The sequence below is a fragment of the Symphalangus syndactylus genome, chromosome 6 (assembly GCF_028878055.3).
Source record: "Symphalangus syndactylus isolate Jambi chromosome 6, NHGRI_mSymSyn1-v2.1_pri, whole genome shotgun sequence".
NCBI classification, from domain to species: domain Eukaryota; kingdom Metazoa; phylum Chordata; class Mammalia; order Primates; family Hylobatidae; genus Symphalangus; species Symphalangus syndactylus.
Window position 1 is genome coordinate 75,279,721 of NC_072428.2, and position 25,246 is coordinate 75,304,966.

The window sequence follows — 25,246 nt, forward strand, 5'->3', positions numbered from 1 at the left end:
GGAAATTGCATAGATTAGTATTATGTTACAGACAGGAACCAGGAATAGAAGGGGTTGTGAGTCATCTAGTCAGTAATATCTACTATAAAGCCAGGAGACTCTCTCTGTGTGAGATTTTTATTTTTGTTACAGAAGAAGTAGTTTGCTGTGCTATAATGAACACTGTCAAGAGAAGAAATTAGAACTATCACTTATCTCCACATGTTCAGAAGCTTTTCATCAACCCAGACCCCAAAATGACATGTTGCTCTTTCTTCCTCAGAAGTATGAATTCAGGAATCTGGCAACTCTTCCAGAGGGAAGTCACCTGCCCCATCTGCATGAACTACTTCATAGACCCGGTCACCATGGACTGTGGGCACAGCTTTTGCAGGCCCTGTTTCTACCTCAACTGGGAAGACATCCCAATTCTTACTCATTGCTTTGAATGAATAAAGTCAACACAGCAGAGTAACCTCAAAACTAACATTCGTTTGAAGAAGATGGCTTCCTTTGCCAGAAAAGCCAGTCTCTGGCTATTCCTGAGCCCTGAGGAGCAAATGTGTGGCACTCACAGGGAGACAAAGAAGATGTTCTGTGAAGTGGACAAGAGCCTGCTCTGTTCGCTATGCTCCAGCTCTCAGGAGCACCGGGATCACAGACACTGTCCCGTTGAGTGGGCTGCTGAGGAACACCGGGTAAGTGATGCCTCTGAATATCTATGTCTATTAAGGACACATGAAATTCCTGTGGGCCTATTTTCTTGGAGATTGGGTAAAGCCAACCCTGAGTCCCTTTAAGCAACTCTCTTTTGGGCTTTCTTAGCTTCAAACCTCTGAGATTTGACGAAGAAGAAGGGAAATAGAAGAAATGCCATTTCCTAGGGACTTACTTGTCCCTCATTCTGGGCCCCCTCCCTATGAAACGGTCTGCATGTTACTTTACTGTCTTCACTGGTGCTTCAATCTGTGGCTCTTTTGCAGGTGAAGCTTTTAAAGAAAATGCAGTCTTTATGGGGTAAAGCTCGTGAAAATCAGAGAAACCTGAACGTGGAAACCACCAGAATCAGCCACTGGAAGGTTAGTCCTGTACTACGCTACCTTCTCCAGGAACTTACGGTGGGCAAATGGGTGACTCTTAAAATAGCAACTTGATATCAAACCATAATGATTCTGAGAGTCCATTAAAAAAAAAAAGAAAACATTGAGGAAAACTGGACTCATTTCTTATGTAGAATAGTATGACTTTTAGATGGGATTTCTAACAAAACCATTGATGTTACCCAAAACATGCTGGTTTGTTTTCATACAAACCTGTAGCTATACACCAACAGATACAAGAAACTGGGCCATCTCACAGCATTCTATATGGGCTGGTTGGATATGCTGGGCATAAGAGTTATTTGACAGTCATGGAAAGCTCAAGTGAACCTTCTGAGCCTGGGTCAGCATTAATCTGAATGCTGGTGGACAAGTAGTATTTGGAATTGCATGGAAAATTTGAGGCAGAAAGAGTGACAGGGGAAATCTAGGGCAACCATGAAATTAAGAATCTAAACTAGTTAATATTGAATAATAACATATGATGAGAAAAGTGGTGAGAAATACGGATTTCTGTCTTGAGGGAGACATGCAAACATGCCCAAAATGTAGGAACTAGTATCTAAATATAAGGAGAACTCTGAGGACTTCAGAGAAATATTAAAAATGATTTTCTCTTTGTGGATGTATACTCTGAGGGTATGATAGCTAATATTAGTGTGTTGAAAAGTATTTCATAAGAACCTAGTCTATGTTGAATTATTAAATTAGAAAACCTGCTAGTATGGAAGAAAGAAAGCATCTTTGTCCTCACAAATCATACAATCCAAATGAGAGAGGCAAAAATGGTCAACAAGCAAGTCTGTGCAATACATGATGTGGTCGAATGTGGTAGACTCTTTGTTGGAGAATAATCAAGCCGGGAAGTAGAAAAGGACAATAGAGGCCAGAAACTGGAGATTAGTGTCTGAGTTTTAAATAGGGTGGTCAGAAAAAAGACTCACTGAAAAATTGAAATTGAACAAAGTTTTGAAGCAGAAGGGGAGCATGAACATGTGTATGGATATATATATGGACCATGAGTGTGTATATATGTATACGTATATGTATATGTGTGTGTGTGTGTGTGTGTGTAAAATTCTAGTTGGAGAGAACAGCATATGCAGTAATTTTGAGTTTGTGTATATTTGGAAGCCCGGGGAACCACAAAGAAGTCTATGTTTCAGATTGGGATGACTTAGAAAAAGAATTGAAGGAAATGAACTCAGGGAGACAAATATGGCCAAATCATAAATGCAGCCTTATTAGGATAGGTTTTGCTGGGCAAAATGCATTTAGCTGGACATGTTAGTCCAAGGTCATTTCACATATAATGAGTTTAAGCAACTTGTTGTGTATCTCAGAAATAGAAATAATTATTTCCTTTCTAGTAACTATAGCTCTATACTCCAACTCTTAAGCATGAACTGTTCTTACTTTTCCATAAATATGGGTTGGAATAGAGAAATTCAAATTGTGTTTTGTTTTTATTTCCAACTATCTTAGAACACACATTATCTTGAATAAATATAATGTAATTGGTCAGATACATCTGTGTTGATCTTTATGCAGAAAGAAAGGAAAGGAAAAAAATTTGTGGATTCTAAGAACTGGCAAGACTGATGTTTAAACTGTTGGGATTTCGAAAGACAAAGGGAATCAGTGAGATTTAATAGGAGATGGATAAATACAATTATCTTTTGACTAACCCATTATCACTGCAGGAGTATGTGAAATTAAGGCTAGAAGCTATTAGAGCTGAGTATCAGAAGATGCCTGCATTTCATCATGAAGAAGAAAAACAGAATTTGGAGATGCTGAAAAAGAAGGGGAGAGATATTTTTCATCAACTTCATTTAAGTAAAGCCAAAATGGCTCATAGGAGGGAGATTTTAAGGGAAATGTATGAGGAGCTGAAGGAAATGTGCCATAAACCAGATGTGGAGCTACTTCAGGTACAAACTCACAATGTGGTTTCAGGTTTTTGACTATTCACATGTATAAGTATTTTCCTCGTGGCTGAAATCCATCTCCCTATCTTTATTTCCATGATGTGTTTCCAAAAACACATTCACATAACTAACGCTACTTTATTGGGAGAGTATAGCCCCGCCAAGGGATTCTACCAGGCCAAAGGTCAATCCTACTTTATCCACCAGCCACAAAACTTTGTGGAATGGTCAAGGTAACAGCCCCAATAACTATTCCACAACTAGGTCAATAATACATTTTGGGTTGTCAAACATGTATAAAATTGTGAGTGATTCATTTCCATTTAGGTTAATTTGAGGACATGGCAAGATCAGAAGTTTTGGGAATCTAGGCTAATATTATTTTGGGATCCAATCATTTGGGTAATAGGTTCTGGGAAAGATGACTGAGTAGGTTATTCGAGGTTACCATGGAGCACAGACTCTCTGGGCCTCTTCTCCCTTCGCTTCTTTAGAGAGTGTCTTCAAGACTCAGACCTTCCCAGGACATTAATTAGTGGCAATATGACTGACTGGGTTTTTCATTACAGAAGAAATAGAAAATGCTTTACAGAAGAGAAGATGGTAGGGAAATAATATCTTGAGGAACTGACTCCATATTTTACACTGAACTTAATGAAAGACGCATCTTGTGAACTGCACTAAATCTTTCTATTTTTTTTTTTTTTACAGGCTTTTGGAGACATATTATACAGGTGAGTGTGTACCTGGATTTTAGAGTATGTTCTTTCAGTTTCCACAAATATCAAAGCAGGCTCTACCAAAGTCATGGCATAAATGATTAAGATATTGATTGATACTACTTTATTCTTTTTTCGCGTCTACTTTCATTCCCGCACCAGAAAAGACAAGACCACCAAATAAATAAATACATACATAAATAAATAGTGATAGAAAATTTAAAAAGAACATGTTTATTCCTGATTTTGTTTTATTGCTTAAAAGCCTGCATAGGTGAAAGATGAAGTTTTGTTTTGTGGATGGTGAGAAAGTCACCAGAGGAAGCAGGAGAGAAGTGGGGGAAGTATTTTAGCAGTGACAAAGTTGATGATTTGTTGTTCATACCTATATACATATCAGTTAACAGTTCTGAAAAATAGATTGAAAAAACTGTGGAGTGTTAGAACTGTATGAGTCTCTAGGAAAGCTTGTTTCTAAAAGGCAGGTCTAGCTGCCTAGAACAAGTTTCACATTCTTTATCTTAAAAAGGAAGCAGCAGATGCAGCAGTCTCCCCAGAACCCCGCTATTTCAGACAAAGATGTCAGGGGAGTCTTCCAAGAAGTGGAACTCAGAATTTTGTTTCTGAATATTCTCAAGGCCATAAGGCTAAGGAACCTTACACATTTGGGGCAAAAAATGAGAAAGATCAGACTGAATTCTGACTCAGACTCTCCCACTATGCTTTAAAATATGGAAACTGTAAATAGGAATTAATTTCCAAAAGGAAGTGATTTTTGAATTATCAAATTTGTGGGTTCAAAGGATTCTCATGAAATGTCTTTTAAATGCAAATAGTGACTTTTATTTATTTTATGGCTGTAGATGTTGTAACTGCAGGTTTTTCTTTGCAGGAGTGAGTGCGTGCTGCTGCACATGCCCCAGCCTCTGAATCTAGAGCTCAGGGCGGGGCCCATCACTGGACTGAGGAACAGGCTCAACCAAATCCGAGGTAAGTCTCCACCCACAGGCAGCACTCCCACTATCTAAATATTATTATTGTTAGGATCACACTGGTAATATTTCACCCTTTATCAAATATTTTACTTCTTTATAGACGTAAGTGAACAATATAATCATGCAACTCTTTTGTATCTATGTCTGTATAGTCAGATTTATAGCATTAAGTTTGAAAGATAGTCAAAAACAAATATGTTATGGCCTCATATGTACTGAGTAATGTAATGGGAGAAAGGAGCAGTGTAGCAAATTTAAAAAAGGAGTAGATGGAACAATGCTCAGAATGAAGGTGAGTTATTTAATGCTAAATACAAAATTTTACATTTCTTTAGTGTATTCATTTGAACAGCTAAGAACTGTTCTTTTGGGGAATATAGTTTACTGGAGATTCTTGGGGTTTTAAATTTTTTAAATGGATATATATTATGTATTTCCAAGAAAATTAGTTAATGGGTAAAAATAAAAAGAAGAAATCATTTTGTGAATACAAGTAAAATTACATACAAAAAGAAGTTCAGTTTAATTGCAATATGAAAAGCTACATGTTAAGTCTAAAATCCAGCTTCAGCCCCAAGCTAGCATGGAGGGCCACAGAGAGACTGGTAAAAGATTTTGCAGAAATCTCCTTTAAATTATCACTTTTGACATGTACTTATGGATTTTTATCCAGTTATCTAGAGCAGTTCTTGAGTAACTGAAAATCTTCACTTTCATTCCAAAATGATAGCACTAGTTTTTAAGAATAAGAAACATTTCTAAATAATGATCTTGATAACAGCATAGCATTTAGGGCATATAATGTGCAAATTCTGCTTTGAAAATTGGATTGAAAGAAGTTGGTCTTACATTTGGCTCTCAGTGTGTAAGTTTTCAAAACTCTTTTAATATCTGTGGTTAGCGTTTTGTTTGTCTTGTAGATAATATTAATCATCTCTATACTTTATTAGAAGTTACAAGCAAAAGTGTCCTTGTGACTTTACATTTCCTGGTAAATTAACTTCTTGATAGAATGCTTTTTGCTTATTTACACCTGTCTATGCATGTTTTCTTTCTTTCTTTCTTTGTATTTATTTATTTATTTATTTATTTATTTATTTATTTTGCAGTGGATATTGCTCTGCATCATAATGAAGCCAACAGTCATATCTTTCGATGTGTACACTTGAGAAGCATTTGTATTGGATGTGACCATCAAAATGCCCCACATATCACTGCAACACCTACAAGTTTTCTTGCATGGGGTGCTCAGAGTTTCACCTCCGGCAAATATTACTGGGGGGCCCATGTGGGGGACTCTTGGAATTGGGCTTTTGGTGTCTGTAATAAGTATTGGCAAGGGAAGAATCGGAATGGCAATATATATGGAGAGGAGGGACTCTTTAGTCTTGGGTGTGTTAAGAACGACATTCAGTGCAGTCCCTTTACCACCTCCACAATTACACTGCAATATGTCCCAAGACCTACCAGCCACATAGGATTATTCCTGGATTGTGAAGCTAGAACTGTGAGCTTTGTTGATGTTAATCAAAGCTCCCCCATATACACCATCCCTAATTGCTCCTTCTCACCTCCTCTCAGGCCTGTCTTTTGCTGTATTCACCTCTGGCCAGAGACAAATCAGAAATGTGTTCATCTGCTGTGGGAAACCCTTTATCACAGAAAGCTTTCTTCCTTGTGCCTTATCAAACAGGACAAATAGGTTCTGTTCCATGTCTTGAATTGCATTCTAATGTTATTAAAACTCATTTATTGTGTTACTATTAAATGCGGTAAAAACACTAAAAGTATATCTATTGGTTGTTTATTAATTAATTTCTGAAAAATCATTATTCATGATCATGGCATAAAATATATTCTCTGTTTTCTCTTTTCTTCACTTCTGACTGCCACTGAGTGAAATAATAGATGACAGACATGTTTGAATGAAGTTACAATCTGCGGAAGACAGTGGGGATCTTTCGCTTCATGCAAAAACTTGGAGTGAAGTCTCAATGATAACTGTGAAGTGTTTCTCTTTCTCTTTATCTAACTATATCGCACTTATCCATCATGTTTCATTGTACTAATCTATCCCTTGAGTTAATATCACCTGACCTTCCATGCTGGGCTTCATTTTGGAATTCTCACCACATATATAAATAATCCCGCATTATTAGTGTGCTCTTCTACATTGAAATACACAAGGTGATCAGAACAATGCTGGATTAATTGAATTTTTTTTAAAAAGTAACTAAATATTGACTCCTACCTCAAAACACACACAATCATTTCCAAATAGATTCAAGTCCTGAAGGTAAGGGGAACATGATACAATATTCTCATAAGCCTTTCTTAACCAGGACAAAAATTAACAATTAAAAAAATTATTTGGTTTAAATTAATGATGACTTCTGTGTTTCAAAAAACATGATACCAGAATTGAAATGCAAACCATTAGTGGAGAAAGATATTCACTCGAACATATATAAAATAAAATACAATACATGTGCATGATGAATACTTAAAATGTATTTTAAGTATTTTTCCAGATTCTTCCAGATTAGCATAGAATAAACTTGGATGGCAGAGTCAATGATGAGATTTGCTGTGGAAGTGGGAAACCATTTTTTGCAGGACAGTAGTAATGCTGTGAACTTATGAAAACATCCAATTATTCAGTAGCAACTAAGATGTGTCTCCATAAGATTATTTTACAGATGCGTATCTGAAATCTGAAATTTGGGAGAACATTCTGCTAGTGTTCTCTAGTGAGAAAATACAACTGGAAGGAAGAAGGGAGGGAAGATGAAGGAGAGAAACAGAATGTGTTTGAGAGAAAATGCTATTTAGACTAAAATAGAATACTTCAGATACCACGACAAAGTGGTTAAGGTGTGTCTTATGGAGCAGAAATGGCAGAAAATACCACAGTAAAGAGATCTACAATTGGATTTTTAGTTCTGGCTTTTATTCTGTCAATGTTGTGGCTTCTAAACACATCAGTAATCTCCTTTGATCCATGTGCTAATTAACAACCCACACTCTGCCCCCTCTCCCAGATTCTTTCATTGTTTTAAACCCGATCTAATTCTAATCCAGCTAGTCACTGTAACAAACATAATCATCTAAGAATTTTAAAAATATTTTTGATGAACTAGTGAATATACCTCATTCTCAATAAAAATACTGTTTGAGAGGAAAAGTCGATGGTATTTAAAACCATTTAAGTGCATCCACGCATGCAGAGATATACATATATATGTATTTATTTATGTATCTGAGTTAATTGCATCAATTAGAGTGGCTACCTGGATTAGGATTACATTGGGCTTTGCTGATGAAAGAATTCGGAATGTTGTTTGGTTACCCTGTAATGCCTATATGAATATATTAACCCTGTAATTTTATTACTGGAGAAATTCCCTTAGATGTAATCAAGGATGATTGTATAGGGATGTATATTGTTGCACTCTTTCCAATCATGAAAGAGAGAAAAACAAACACACTGTAATGTGGAAATTGTTTAGAAAACTAGAATGCATTTTACTAAACCCTGTAAAAACAAACACCATCTATATGTATCAATATGTTGATACTAACAGTCTTTCTTTTGTCTCTTACGTGACTATCGTTCCTATTTTACCCTAGTATTTTTATTAGGGACAGACATAGTATTTTATTATGGATGGATATAGAAACAAAAATAATTCCCTCTACAGAGGGTATAAAAATTATATATAATTATATATTATATATATAATGTAGTATGTAATATAGGTAAATATTTATGTATTTATATTTTAAATAAAATATATTATATATTAAATATTATATTTTTATTTATATATTATATTATTATTTATATGATAAATATATATAAATATAATAATTATTAACTATAAACAATATTTATGTTATATTTATCATATAAATAATATTTATATTATATTTATCACATAAATAATATTTTATATTTATATTTTATATAATATATTTTATATATAAGAAATTACATATATATAATATAGGGACTCGATTAGTTTCTGCTAGTGTGAAGACAAGTCATATCATATCTAGGGGCCATGATGATAGGAGCAGTCAGAGGATTTCTTGCATTGTGATGAGTGCATATATGTTAAACGAGCCACTTATCAGTAGAATTGATAGCAAGATAACGACTAGGGTTACTTCTTATGAAATTGTTTGGGCTACAACTTGTAATGCGCCAATTAGTGCATAATTTGAATTTAATTGCTCATCCTGATCATAGAATGGAGTAGACGGCTAGGCTTGATATAGTTAGTAAAAATAGGAGGCCTATATTAAAATCAATTAGACCATCTGGTATAGGGAGGGGGGTTCACAATAGGAGAGCGATAGAAAGGGCCAGGGTTGGAGCAATAACATAAAGGGTAATAGTAGATGTTGAAGGCCATAGGGGTTCTTTGCTGAAAAATGTTATTGTGTCAGCGAATGGTTGAAGCAGTCCCTATGGGCTTACAATGTTAGGCCCTTTGCGTAGTTGTATGTAGCCTGAGTTTTCGTTAAGTGAGTGATTTAAAATCAATACCGATAATAATGATAATTATTAAATAGTTATATTAATGATAACAATAAAATTATTAACATTAATTATTAATAATGACTGATATTAACATTTAATAGTGATCTTATTAATTAGAAAACAATAATATTGGGTACCAATAATTAATATTAATAATAATATGAAAACTTTTTATTAGCAATTATTTCTCAATATTGATATTGGTAATTAATATTAATGTTAATAATAAAAAAGTAATAATTAATAATAATATTACCCCTAATACCGCAGTGGGTGTACACCCACATATGATATTGTTCCTAATGTCCAGGGAGGGAGAGAGCATGGTATTACTTTCAATATGGCAGTAGGTGTACACCCATCCGGTGATATTGATCCGAATATCCAGGGGGTGGAGTATGACGTTACTCCCAATACAGCAGTGGGTGTACATCCACCCGGTGATATTGCTCCTAATATTCACAGAAGAAGAGAATGATATTACTCCCAGTATCGCAGGGAGTGTACACTCCTTCTGTGATATCTTTCCTAATATCCGGAGGGGGAGAGGGTGATATTACTCCCAATGTCGCAGGCTGTGCACACCCACACTGCGATATTGTTGCTAATAATATCCAGGAAGGGAGAGGATGATATGACTCCCCATACAGCAGCAGCTGAACACCCACCCTGGGATACTATTTCAAATACCAATGGAGGGTAGAGGGTGATATTACTCCCAATATCGCAGGGGGTGTACATCCATTCTGTGATGCTGTTTTTAATATTCAAAGGCAGAGAAGCTGATATTACTCCCAATATCACAGAAAGTGTACAAACCCGTGTGATATTGTTCCCACTTCTGGAAGAAGAGAAGATGGTATTACTCCCCATGTCGCAAGAGGTGTACACCCACTCTGTGATATTTTTCCTAATATGCAGGGCGGGAGAGGATAACATTATTGTTAATAGCACAGGATGTGTACAGCCCCCTAGTGATATTGTCCTTAATATTCCAAGGCAGATAGGATATTACTCCCAATATCGCAGAAAGTGTACAACACCCCAGTGATATTGTTCCCATGATCCAGGAGAGAAGAGGATGATATGACTTTCAGTATCACATGGGGTGGACACGCCCCCAGTGATACTGTTTTGAATTTCAACGTGGGAGAGGATGGTATTACTCCCAATATTGCAGGTGGTATAAATACTTCTTTGATATTGTTCCTAATATTCAGGAGTGGAGAAGATGTTATCACTCCCTACATTGCTGACGGTGTACACCCATCTGTGATATTGTTCATCATTTCTAGAGGGGAGGGGATGAGTGTACACCCACTCTGTGATATTTTTCCTAATGTGCAGGTTGGGGGGAGGATAACATTATTGCCAATATCGCAGAGAGTGTACACCCGCCCTGTGACATTGCCCTTAATATTCAAAGCAGAGAGGATGCCATTACTCCCAATATTGCAGAAAGCCTACACTTCCCATTAATATTGGTCCCATGATCCAGGAGAAAAGAGGATGATATTACTTTCGATATCACAGGGAGTGTACACGCCCCCAGTGATATTGTTCCTAATTTCAACGTGGGAGAGGATGATACTACACCCAATGCCGCTGTGGGTAGAAACACTCCTGTGATACTGTTGTTAATATCCAGGGGGAAGAGGATGCTAATACTGCAAATCGTGCAGAGGATGCAGACCCGTCTATGATACAGTTGGTAGTCTCCAGAGGCGGAGAAGCTATTACTCACAAAAACGTAAACACGCTGTGTGTCAACCATGGATCGTAATATCCTGGTGGGGGAGAGGCGGGGTGACATTACTCCCTACACCACGGGAGCCGCCCGCCCCCCTGCGATGTGGATCCTAATATCCAGGCGGGGAGAGGGGAGTGACATTACTCCACTACTAGGAATTTACCTCTACTGCCACACTTGGTTAACACCCTGGGACGTTACTTTCCGTATTCTAGGGGGATGGCGCTGCCAAAATGACAGGGGGTGGACACCCTGCTATAGTATTCGTAATATTGTAAGGGAATGTTCATCCTGATGTCACAGGACTGTACACACTGTGATATTATTCACAATATCCTAGCGGGACATTAATAATAATGTCACAGTGTGTGTACACCTTGTGGTATTATTCGTAATATCCTAAGGGGAGGTTACTTTTATTGTCACACGGCGTGTGTTCCCTTTGATATTCGTAATGTCCTAGAGGGATTTTACTCCTTATGTCACAGGGTTCGTCCACCTTATCAAATTACTCGTATTATCTTTATAAGATGTTACTCCCTATATCACAGGGGGTGTACACTCTGTTGATATTATCATAATATTCTAGGGAAATGTTACTTTTAATGTTTCAGAGGGTGTACACTGTGTGAAATTATTCGTTATAGTTTTGTGGGATGTTACTCCTAATGTCACACGGGGTGTACACACAGTGTAATATTCTATGGAAATGTTACTCGTAAATCACAGGTCCTGTACCCCCTTTAATATTCTTTGTAATATTCTAGGAAAACGTTAGTATGAATGTCACAGGGCATATACACCCTGTCATAAAATTCGTAATATACTAGCGGGAGTTCACTACTAATTTCACAATGCGTGTACACCCTTTGATATTATTCATGTTATCTGAAAGAGATGTTATTACTGATGTCCCGATGCATGTACATTCTCTGACTTTATTCGCTTTATCCTCGGGGGATGTTATTTCTAATATCACAAGGGGTGTACTCCCTGTGTTATTTTTCATAATATCCTAGGGGAATTTTACTTTTAATGACACAGTGGGTGTACACATTGTAATATTCTTCATAGTATTCTAGAAAGATATTACTCCTCAGGTCACAGGGGATGTACACCCTGTGATATTATTCGTACTCTCATAGGGGACGTTACTCCAAATGTCACAGAAGGTGTAAACACTGTGATATTACCTGAAATGTGTCAGGGAAATGTACTCGGAATGTCAAAGGGCATGTACATCATGTGTGCACAGCCCCTGTGATGTTCTTTGAAATATTCTCGAGGGATGTTAATCCTAATATTACATATGCTGTTAACTATGTGTGAACACCTTTGCGGCATTATTCCTAACATACTAGAAGGATGTAACTCCTAACATCACGTGGGGTATACGCCATGTGTGTACACATCCTGTGATATTATTCATAATACCTTAGGGAGATGCTCATAATTTTACAATTATTTACGTAATATTTTAGCGGGATGATACCCCTAAAGTCTCAGGAGGTGTAAACACAGCGATATTATTCAGAATATTCCAGGGGGATGTTACTCCTAATGTCACAGGTGTGTATACCCTGTGATGTTATTCACACTATACTAGTGGGATATTACTACTAATGTCACCTTCTGTGTGTACACCTTCTGAATATTATTCGTAATAACCTGGGAGGACGTTACTCCTAACATCAAGGGTGTACACCCTGTGTTATTATTAGTAATATTCCTGGGGGATTTTACTTTTAAAATCACATGAGGTGTCAACCCTGTGATCTCATTCGTAATATCCAAGGAAGATGTTACTCCTAATGTCACATGGGGTCTACACCGTGGGATACTCTTTGGAATACCCTAAAGGGACGTTATCTTAATGTCATAGGGTGTGTACACCTATTGATACTATTTGTAATATCCTAAGGAGATATTGCTTTAAAAATCACAGTGGGTGTACACACATGATGTACACCTTGTGATATTGTTCACAATATCCCAGGGAGGTATAACTTTTAATATCACAGCAGTTGTTCTCTATGTGTGTACACCCTGTGATACTATTCATAATATTTTAGGAAAAATGACTCTTCATATCGCAGTGGGTGTACACACTGTGATACTATTCGTCATATCCTACAAGTATATTACTCCTATTGGCACAGTGGTTTAACATCCTGTGACATTATTCGTGGTAATCCAGGGGGATGATTTTCCTAAAGTCACAGGGTGTGTACACTCTGTGATATTATTCGTAATATTCTTGGGGGATGTTACTCCTAACGTCACAAATGTGTACACCCTGTGATATTATTCAAAATATACTAGCTGGATATTGTTACTAATGTCACAATGCGTGTAAAGCTTGTGATATTGTTTGTAATATCCTAAGGGGATGTTACTCCTATTTTCACAGGGGGTGTGCTTTCTGTGCTATGATTCCTAGTATCCCAGGGGGATGTTACTCCTACCATACAAATTGTGTGCACTTTGTTATATTATTCATCATATCCTAGAGTGATGTTACTCCTCATGTCAAGGGAGTGTACATCCTGTGATGTTATCCGTCACATTCTAGGAAGAGGTTAAGTCCTAATATCACAGAGGGTGTGCAATATGTGAAGTTATGCATTATAGTTTCAGGGGATGTTACTCCTAATGTCACACGGGGTGTACAAACAGTGATATTATTTGTAAGGTTTTTTGGGTATGTCACTCCTAATATCACAGGGGCTGTACACTCTGTCATATTATTTGTAATATCCTAAAGAAATGTTACCACTGATGTCACAGGCGGTGTATACCTTGTGGTATTATTCCCAACATTGTGGGATGATGTTACTCCTAATGTCACAGAAGGTGTTCACACTATGATAATATTCACAATATCCTAAAAGGATGTCACTACTGATGTCACCATGCATGTACAAAATCTGATATTATTTCTTATATCCTCGGGTGATGTTACTTCTTATGTCACTGGGGGTGTACTCCCTGTGATATTATTCATAATATCCTAGGTGGATGTTACTTCTAATGTCACAGTGGGTGTACCTTTTGCGATATTATTCATAATATTTTAGAAAGATGGTACTCCCAATGTCACAGAGGATGTACACCCTGTGAAGTTATTCCTAATAGTTTTGGGAGCTGTTACTCCTAATGTCATCCATGGTGTATACACAGTGATATTATTCATAATATTTTATGGAAATGTTACTCCTAATATCACAGGGGCTGTACATCTTGTAATATTATTCATAATATCCTAAAGAAATGTTACCTCTAATGTCACAGGGAATGTACACCGTGGGATATTGTTCCCAATACTGTAGGGGGATGTTACTCCTAATATCACAGGGGGTGTTCACAATGTGATACTTTTCATAATATCCTAAATGGATGTTACTGCTAATGTCACAATACATGTACATCCTCTGTATTTGTTCATTATATCCTTGGGGGAGGTTACTCCTACTGTCACACGGGGTATACTTCCTGTGATGTTATTCCTAATATCCTAGGTGGATGTTACTCCCAATGCCACAGGCGCTGTACATTTTGTGATATTATTTGCATTATCCAAGAAAGATGTTACTCCTCAGGTCACAGGGAATGTACACCCTGTGATATTATTTGTACTATCCAGGGGACATTAATCCAAATGTCACAGAAGGTGTACACTCTCCGATATTACTCGTAATGTGTCAGGGAACTGTAATCCTAATGTCACAGGGCATGTATGTTATGTGTGCACACCCCCTGTGATGTTATTTGTAATATTTTTGAGGCATGTTAATCCTAATATTACATACGCTGTTATCCATGTGTGAACACCTTTGTGGTATTACTCCTAACATACTAGAAGGATGTAACTCCTGACATCACATGGGGTATTAGCCATGTGTGTACACATTCTGTGATATTATTCATAATATCTTAGGGAGATGCTGCTCCTAATTTTACAAGCTATGTACATTATGGGTGTACACCCCCTCTGATATTATTTGTAATATTCTAGAAGAATGTTGCTGCTAATGTCCCTGGGGGAGTACACCATGTGTATTACATGTATATTACATTTTTACACTACTTTCCAGGAGTCAATCAATTTTGTCAATCAATTCACTATTCTTGTTGCCAGAAGGGTAGAGATAATTACAGATCACAGATCTGTCTAGCATTAGCTAAGGACGTTTTCTTACAGAGACGGATGCCTGTGTGTGCCTGCGCATGTGTGTGTGTGTAATTCAATCATAATTCAAAGGTTTAAGCGTTGTGTGGGTGGAAGATAATTCATTCTGACTCCTGGCTTCAGAGTCCCATGTTTATTGGGAGAAAAGAGGGTCACGTTGGGAACAATAGTAGCCCTGTGCCCTCCAGAACTGCAGCATGCTTGGGAATTGTGAGGCTTCCTGCCTTCCAGGAGATTTTGGAACTGGGAAGATGTCACCAGTGACTAGCACAGTACCACCTTCCTTACATCTGCCTGTCATCCCTCCTCAGGGCATCCAAATGTGGCCCTCTCCTTAACTTCTTCCTCTGCTTCTCTTCTCACAACCCTGCGATCTGAGCACTCTCTTTACCTCTGCACAGCATCGACTTAGGGAAGCCCCAGCACCTGCTGCAGTCAGGGCCGCAGCCCTGAGCTGAGTCTAGTAGAAATTTTGTGAACTAAACATAGAGCAAGAAATGTAAATTAGTGCAGCCACTATGGAAAACAGTCTGGAGATCTCTCAAAGAACTTATCACGGAGCTACCTTTTGATACAATTATCTCATTACTGAGTATATACTCAAAAGAAAATACATCATTCTACCAAAAAGACACATAACCTCCTACGTTGATGGCTGCACTATTCAAAATAGCACAGACCTAATCAACCCAGGAGTTCATCAATCGTAGACTGCATAAATAAAATATGGTACATATACACCATGGAATACTATACAGCCGTAAAAAGAATGAAATCACATCCTTTACAACAATGTGGATGGAGCTGGAGACCTTAATTCTAAGCAAATTCACGCAGGATAGAAAGCCAAATGCTGTATATTCTCACTTACATGGGGGAGCTAAATATTGAACACACATAGACATCAATATGGGAAAAATAGACTCTGTGGACTACTTGAGGGTGGCGGGAGAAGGATGGGTTAAAAAAATACCGACTGGGGGCGGTCTCTGCAGCCTGCCTTGCCTGTCTCTCTCTGGGATCGCTCCTCCTCCTGCTCCTCTCCAGCTCCTGTTGGGCCTTGTGACCACCTGGTTACCTATAGGCAGGCCTCCATTCAGAGTAGCATTGCCTCAGAGATGGGTCTTGTCAGTCCGCACCCCACCCCCAACCAAGTTACACTCCCCTGAGACCTGGTTCCCTGTTGAGGTCACTCAGTGCAAGGAGACCTGGGACGTCGCGGCCCGCTCTCCCCACCAGCGCTTCTGCCCTGGCGTGGGAGGCACCACACTCTCCTCTGCCCTGTGCCAGGCCTGAAGGGGACCCTTCAGATCACATCCGCCACCACAGCCGCTGCCTCACACCGGAGAGCATGACACAGTGGTGGCTTTCCCAGTTGGCTGCCACACGGGAGCGCTAGATGCTTAGCCCGCCCCGTGGAGAGACCTAAAATCAAGGCATGACTTAACAGCTTATTTTGTAAGAGAAAAGCTCAACCCAAAGGCAGATTGTTAGTTTGGACTTTATTGCAAGCAGAACTGCTGTGATGTGCTTTTAGCACTGAAGTGAGTTCCAGGCTAAGAAGAGTAAGTGGCTTCTCTGCTTTCCCTCCCAAGCACAAGTGTATTCACCTTGCAGACTTGAATCACTGAAGATGTAAGCCAGCTGTTACTCTCATTTTGGGAGACACCCTGTGGACAGCATGAAGACTGTCCCTGATTGAAGTCTTTAGTAAGCAGGAAGGAGTCAAGGTTAAAGAATGTGTTTGCTTACCCTGGACTACAGTATTTTGGAAAATGAACCAAGGCTTGGGTTTTGCTCTTGAAGCCTGTCCTGCCTGCTTCTGTAATCTGGCGCTCTGCATCCAGATCTTGGCCCTTTATGGACACCACCGTCTGTTACTCTTACAATTCTCTGCTCTTTTGGGAGTTCAGACCTGGCACTTTATTTCACTTCTGAGCTACCCTCTGCCATCCAGAAACTTAGTGGACCTGTAGAGCTATATTGTTCTGCTAAACCTGTGACCACTCACATCTCAAGGTCGCATAATGGAAAAAATAGAATAGAAACATGGAATACATTAAGATTCATCAGCAGACTTTGACAATTTTTTTCTCTTAACTCCTCCCTTTTGGGTTACTGCCAATGCATTTTCAACAATAGGTCAATGTTGTTGTAAGTGGCCCTGTAGCAGTATCCACAGCAGTTCTTGGTGATTTTGATTCATCCACAAAGCATTTTATTACAGCAAAATAATAAAGGTGCTGGTTTCATTGGCTGCAGGGTATCAGAGAGTAACCACAAAGCTGAGGTGTGCGCTAAAATCCGGGGAAGAGGCTGAAGCATTCCACAAAGAATTACTTAAATCCTCCACAAGAACATCTGTAGATTTTGAATGTATCCTTGGAGGACAAGGGATCATACAAATGTGCAGCTTATAATCCGGCCACACATGAATTAAAAGTTGAACCCATTGGCCAAAAGCTCCTTGTGAGTGACCTTTCTTCAGATGATTTTGGCATTCTTCCCCTGCTCGTTCACAGGTATTAGCTGTTCATTCACATGTACCTTTGGAGTGTGTGTTTAGTGGGGTCCTGGCTCCTCAAGTGTGTTGGCTAAAGAACAGGCAGCATATTGCCCCGGGAAGCAATTGGAGAAGGTTGTGTTCTCATCTTGCCATAGATAGCATTGACCCAGTGGACTCTGGGAACGATTTCTGCATGGTGGGAAACAACTCTGGAGATGTAAAATATGTGGCATCCATGGTTAATGTACTTGAACACGCTCCTACACTAAGGGACTACAGGATCAGATAGTGTCTCTACTTTCCACAGAACACTTTATCTCTGATGTTTGTAGGAACCCAGCTGCCAACCATAACTGGTTTCATAATGCACAGCCTAATCATCCTTCCTCAAGACATTGAACTGCAGGAAATTGACTGAAATTCAGTGGGGTTATTATGCAAGATACTAGGCTACACCAGTGTTTAGCAGATAATGAGATTGGATTTATGCAGTCCACTGGAAGACTTGAAATGGAAAAAGGCAATGGATTCAAGCAAGTTATAATTTTGGCACCAGCAAGAACAAAAGTGGTAGACGGAGACGTTGTTACTCTGTCCTTCAATGCCAACAGGCTGTTGGGTCTGGTCATTTGTTGGTATGACAGCCACGGATTGATAACCAGCCATCTCTCTTAAGTCCTTAGATCTAAATCTCAAAAGTCAAACTTTCCAAGACCTGGAATCTTGGACCTAGAGCCTGTCTACTTCATCATGTCCCAAGCTTGCTTGAGCTCTCTCCATACTCAGGCTGTGATGCAGGAGCATGTGGAGAAAAACATCTGTGAAGCCACAGATGAACATGGTACCATGCAGGTAGAACCACCTCTCATGGTTGTCCTTTTTGAAACAAACAGAAGGAGAAATAGTCTCACTTTTTGTTGCTACTCAGAATAATGAAGAAGAAAATAAGAGATGGTTCAGAAACTGGATTATTCAGCTCATTTCCAGAGAAAGTACATCACGGTGCAGTTTCTAGAAACATCAGAGAAAAATGCCAGTGGTATCTCTGTTCCTGAGGCCCCCACCAAATTGAAACCCTACAGACTCTCATACCAGATACATATAACCTGGTGTGGAGGGCAGGCAAGGAAAGTGGACTGCCCATCAATGCCTATTTTGTGAAGTATCAAAATCTGGACTATGACGTTGATGTGATGGGAAGTTGGCACAGGATTTGAATCCCAGGAAGTGAAAGTGAGCTTCATTTAGCTGAAATGGAGCCATCTGGTCTTTATGAACTCTTGCTGGTAGCAAGAAGTGATGCAAGTGAAAACCTGCCTGCCATGCTTACCTTCTGAACCAGCAAAGAAAAAACAGCATCATCAAAAAGCACCCAGACATCCTCTCAACCCGTAGGCACCCACAAGTATCCTATTGTTTCAGAAGCTGCAAACAACAATTTTGGAGTGGTGCTTACAGATTCATCTAGGCACAGTGGTGCCTCAGAGGCATCAGATAACGTGATTATCTCCACTGCATCAGAGACGTTGGTCTATGTCACTTGATTTCCTTGGGCAATTGGGAATTCTTCAATCGCTGCCTTCAAGGTCAAATATAAATGGATGAGGACCAGTGACTGGCTGGTGGCAGCTGAACATATCTTTCCTTCCAAAATTCCTGTGCAAGTTTGTAGTATAGAACAAGGTTCAACATAATAATTTTGGATCATTGCAATCAACCATTATGAAGAGAGTTTTCAGAGGTCAGCGTCTCATCCTTATCAGGTGACTGGGTTCCCCAGTGTTTTTTCCAACTGTGCAATAACGCACCTCACATTATATACACAGAGGCTGTCAGCGTCACTCAGATTGTGCTAATGTGGACATACTTCCACGAAGTAACAATAACACTTCCATTCTTTTGTGTCTATTACTGACCCACAGATAATGACAACGACAATGTTTATAAGAGGGATGTTACAGAAGGTTCAAAGGAGTGGCACATGATTGGCCATCTGCTGTCAGAAACTTCCTATGGCATTAAAAAATGCAGTGCTTCAGTGAAGAAGTAAGTGAGTTTAGCAATGTGATGATCTACGAGACTAAAGTGAAATGTGCTCCTGGAGCTTCTGAGTATCTGAAAGGCTTGAGTACCCCTCTGAATTCCTCAGGAAGTGAAGGAAATGCGAGGCCAGTAACCAGCCCTCACAGAAGCAGTGACATGTTATATCTGATCCTTGGCTGTATGCTGGGTGTCTTGGGCCTCATTCTTATGGTTTTCATTGAATCATGCCTGTGGAAGTATCGCCAGCAGAATATCATACAGAAATATGACGCTCCAGGATACCTCTATCAAGGATCAGATATTAATGCGCAGATGATGTAATAATATACCACTCTCTCAGGAGCAAATGAGATAAATGGAAGTGTTCATGGAGGCTTACTGAGCCATGGCGGTCACAGCAGTGGCTGTTCCCACCTTCACCATAGGGTTCTCAATGGGGTCAGTGTAATTGTGAATGGGAGCTTAAATGGAGGATTTTACTCTGGGCACACCAACTCTCTTACAGCAATGGGAATGGAACTGGAGGTTGTAATCCTAAGCAAATTAATGTAGGATCAGAAAATTAAATGCTGTATGTTCTCACTTATAATTGGGAGCTAAGCATAGAATACAGAGAGACATCAGTATGGGCAAAATAGACTCTGTGGTCTACTCGTGAGTGGAGGGAGAGGGATGGGCTTAAAAAACTACTTATTGGAGGCAGACTCTACAACCAGCCTCGCTTTTCTCTCACAGGATCCCTCCTCTTGCTCCTGGCATGCTCTGGGCAGCCCTGAACCCGCCGGGTTACATGTCCACTCCTCTCCGCCTGGAGGAGCGCTGCCGCGCGGGCGCGCCCCAGGTCCCCTACCCTGAACCCTGATGCCGGGCTCCAGAATCAAGGTGCCAGAAGAACCAGGACCCAGCGCCCGCCTGACCTACCAATCGCCTGCATCCTGGCCTGCAAGACACCGCGCCCTCCTCTGCGCGGCGTGGTGCGTGGAGAGACCCCTTCAGATCACAGCCGCTGCCGCCATAGACGCCATCATAGTAGCCGCCGCGGGGGGCCGAGGGAAGGACCTGAGGGTGGCTTTCCCAGCTGGCGGCCCCACAGGGACTCTGGATGCTTAGTCCGCCCGGCCGAGAGATCTAAAATCAAGAAATGACTTAACAGCTTATCTTGTAGGGGAACAGCTCAACTCAAAGGCAGATTGCTAGTCTGGACTTTATTACAAGCAGGACTGCGGTGATGTTTATAGTACTGAAGTGAACTCCATTGTAAGTACAGAAAGTGGCTTATCTGCTTTCCCCCCCCAAAGCACAATCATATACACCTTGCAGACTTGAATCACTGAAGATGTAAGCCAACTGTTACTCTGAGTTTTGGAGACTCCCTGTGGACAGCATGAAGACTGATCAAAGTCTTCAGTAAGCAGAAAGGAGTCAAGGTAAAGGAATGCGTCTGATTACCCTGAATTGTAGTACCTTGGAAAGTGAATCAAGGCCTGGGTTTTGCTCTGGAAGCCTGCCTTGCCTGCTTCTGTAATCTGGCGCTCTGCATGTGAATCTTGGACCCATATGGACACTGCTGTATGTTACTGTCATGATTCTCTGCTCTTCCATGAGTTCAGACTTGGCACCTTATTTTACTTCTGAGCCACTCTCTACCGTCCAGAAACGTGGTGGACCTGTAGAACTACATTGTTCTGCCAAACCTGTGACCACTCATAGCTCATGGTTGCATAATGGAAAATAGTAGGATAGAAACATGGAACATATAAAGATTCATCAGGGAACTTTGACAGTTCTTTCTCTTAACTCCTCTCTTTGAGTTTCTACCAATCCCTTGCCAAAAATAGCGTTGGTATTATTTTGAGTGGCCCTGTAACAGTATCCGTGGCAGTTTTTGGTGATTTTGGTTCATCCACAAAGTGTGTTGTTACAGAGGAGGAAAAAAGTGCTGTCAGGATAATAGAAACGATGTCATCTGCGTTCGCACAGAAAATCCAGAAGAGTTCAGCAGAGGAGACAGCTGTGAGTATTCAGAAACCGACAGCAACAATTTACGTTGGAATCCTCTTGTTTTGCCACCTATCTCAGAGGACGGTGCTGAAAAGACAACATGGCCTCCACCTGGTGTTCCTTTGGACAGCCTCTCAGGGGTCCTCCAGCGGCCCCAGGAAACCGGAGGATGTGCAAACAACCAGTCATCTTCTGACTTCAAGCCAGTAACCAGCTGCACAAAACAGGCCTGGGAGTGAACTGTGTGAAGGATCTTAATTCAAATCGGAGAAAATCATTATTTTTTTTGCAGTATAATGTCATGTGAATGTGTCTTAAAATGTGTGCCCTTTTATATTATTTATGCCTGAAAACTTTTCTTACCCGTTGCTTCCTTGCTCTCAGTAAGAAACAACCTTGTTTTGCATAGCTTTCAATCACCTGGAGGGCAGAGGGATCATTCCAAATTTTCTAACAACTGTAGTGGCAGTAAGAACTCCTCATGCAACTGATTCCATCTCTTGGCTGCTTCAGCGCAGAGGAAATGCAGGGGCCAATCGAAGGTTGCCACCAGCCAGGTTTTCAGATGGAAAACCATCTTTCAATAGTGTATTATCAGACTTTCTGACAACTCTTTGAAGTCAACCACGGTTTTGACCCGGTGTTTATAATAGCAGACCTGGCTGATGAATTTTAAAAGAGTGCCTTCCACTAAAGTGGTAATATGACCAGACAACATTCTCTCTATCTGCACGCGGGCACAAGTGATGTTCAGTCTTCTAGTCACTAGTCATAAGCAGTGTCGTGGACATGGTAGAGTGTAAGATGTAGTTGAATGATTGCAGTATGCGGAAAAGGAACCGAGGCCAGAGAGACAAATAATGCTTTAGTATCCCTCTGCTTTAAAATTACATTGATTCATAAAATGGCCGGTGTGGGGCTCTTTTTGACTGTTTCTAAGAGTAGGAACAAAATAAGACTTGAAGTCGTGGCTTGAAAAGAAAGATAGACATTTTCAGAAGAAAAAAGTGGAGGGCTGCCGGCAGCCTCTCTTGGAGGGAGCTCTTCCGTCTGCTCCATTAGCCTAGGAGCATGCTCATGGTGTCACACTGCCAGAAACTAGTCATCCTCTCACTTCCAACAGGGGCAACAGCCTGAAGTTGTGAGTGTCAGAAAATACTTATTTTGGAAGAAAAGGTGTTTGTCGTTGTTGTTGTTTATTTTCTGAAGTTTCCTGACTTTTTTTTCCAGAATGTCTTCCTTTTAAACAGGCACCTAAAGCACTGGTCAGCAGAACTCCTGACCACTGCTGCCTCTGCGTGACAAGGACATTGGAGCTATCTTTGGAACGATCATTTCCACATTAATAAATGATTATGATATATTTTTTAAAAACTACCTACTGGGTACTATGCTGACTACCAAGGTGACAGGATCCATATTCCAATGACAAGGGTAATGCAGACATACAATTCTATAGTTATTTAAATTTTAATAGCATTATACTCTTTTAACCATCTTAACCTCGTATACAATCTCATTGTATATTAGGATACACCTATTAGAGCAATAAGGAAGAATGGATAAATACAGTCAGCTTTTTATTTTTGTTTTGTTTTGTTTTGTTTTTGAGACAGGTTCTCACTCTGTCGTCCAGGTTGGAGTGCAGTGGTAAGATCATGCCTCACTGCAGGGTCGACCTCTCCAGATCAAGCAGTCCTCCGACCTCAGCCTCCCAAATAGCTGGATACAGGCTGAAGTGTCATGGCTGAGTAATTTTGTTGTTGTCATTGTTGGAGAGACAGGGTCTCACCCTGTTGCCCAGGTTTGTCTCCAACCCCTGGCTCAAGTGATCCTCTCACCTCATACTCTAAAACAGATGGGACTGTATATATACACGTGTATATATATTTATATATATACACGTGTATATATATGTATATATACACATATAAATTTATAATATAATATATATGTATTATATATATTATATATAAGTATATATAATATATATTTTCTATATATTATATATACGTATATATAATATATAATATATATTATGTATGCGTATATATACTATATATATGTATATATATAGTATATATATGCGTATATATAGTATATATACGTATATATATGAAAAATAGTGCTTGGAAAATTAGCTTACTAATTGAAAAATATACATATGAATGACTGCTTTGAAATATATATATATATAAAAAATATACATGCACACACATATAAATGTATATATATATATATATATATAAACCTTTATCTGAGAGTAGGTATGCTCTTGGCTTCTGAGATGAACATATTCACAATGATAAATATTTACTATGAATTCAGCTAAACATGAAACTCAGCAATATTCATATCTATTTACCTCTATTTCTACCTAAATCGGTATTTCAATAGTTGTGGCTAAGCCTTCCTAGTTAGTTAGATTTTTATCCTTTACCATTCAATGTGTGTGTGGCTTGGAGACTGTTTTCACAAATCAGGAAGTTGACAATTATGTCCCACATTCAGTGGACTAACAGCTCAGAGATCCTCTCTCTGGTTACTGCTACGACAGTGCATGGTGAGTCTTCCAGATCACCGGAGACGATTGTGATTTTATTTTTAAGTCTAGCTTCTAGGAATCACTCCCTGGAACAGAATAATTTATTGTTCACCCAGTGTTCACTCAGAATTTGTGCTTTAGCTCTTCAGCCAGTAGGGCTAAAGGCTCTTTATTGATGAATCATTGGTTATCTTGGGGAGTGCTTACAAATTTGTCCGCGTTCCACCTTGATTGCTCTTGAGCGGGTGCAGGCTTTCACAGATACACAGCCTTCCAGATCTCCAGAAATTAGTGATCCAAAGACACTTTTTCTTGGCTTTCTCTTTGCCTGGTTTTCTCTGGTGAACTTCTGGCTGGCTGCCAGAAGTTTATTTGTTGCTACAAAGCATGTTAAAGATTCCAAGTTCCTCTTTAATGTTCCTAACCGAGGTCTCCATTGTTTTTGACGCTTGGGAATGTACCTTTTCATGACCGATTCAAAATCAATCATTAATGTGAGACATTGAGCAAAGCTCTCAGTTTTTACGGCCTGTCAGTCCTCCTAGATGAATCTCTACATCACTGCAAAGGAGTTGACAGTGGCTTCTCTAGCACTCACACACGCTCTACAAGTCTGTGCTGGAGTAGGTAGGGGGTTGGTGTCTCCCAGTGTTTCGTCTTATCCCTTGAGGGACGGAAGATACAGCCAGTGGGAAACTTGGGCATAGCAATGCTAGACCTGCTGTTCGGGGTGGAGATTCTACCCTATCAGTGGAGGTTGTATGTGCATTATCTCATCCAGTCCTCACAAGTATAAGAGAAACATATTTCTCTCATAAACTTATAAGAACAGCCAATTCAACTGAAGTTTAAATTATTGGCCATATTTATGCCAGGCCTGGTGGCTCACGCCTATAATTCCTAGTACTTTGAGAGGCTGAGGTGGGAGGATCACTTTCTCTT

General features: G+C 39.6%; 2 pseudogenes; both read left to right on the forward strand.

The window, feature by feature from the left end:
• Window positions 1–266: 266 nt before the first annotated feature.
• Window positions 267–6,426, forward strand: LOC129485370 (tripartite motif-containing protein 49D-like; annotated as a pseudogene).
• A 10,611-nt stretch (window positions 6,427–17,037) lies between these two features.
• Window positions 17,038–21,998, forward strand: LOC129485371 (cell adhesion molecule-related/down-regulated by oncogenes-like; annotated as a pseudogene).
• The last annotated feature ends 3,248 nt before the right edge of the window (window positions 21,999–25,246 follow it).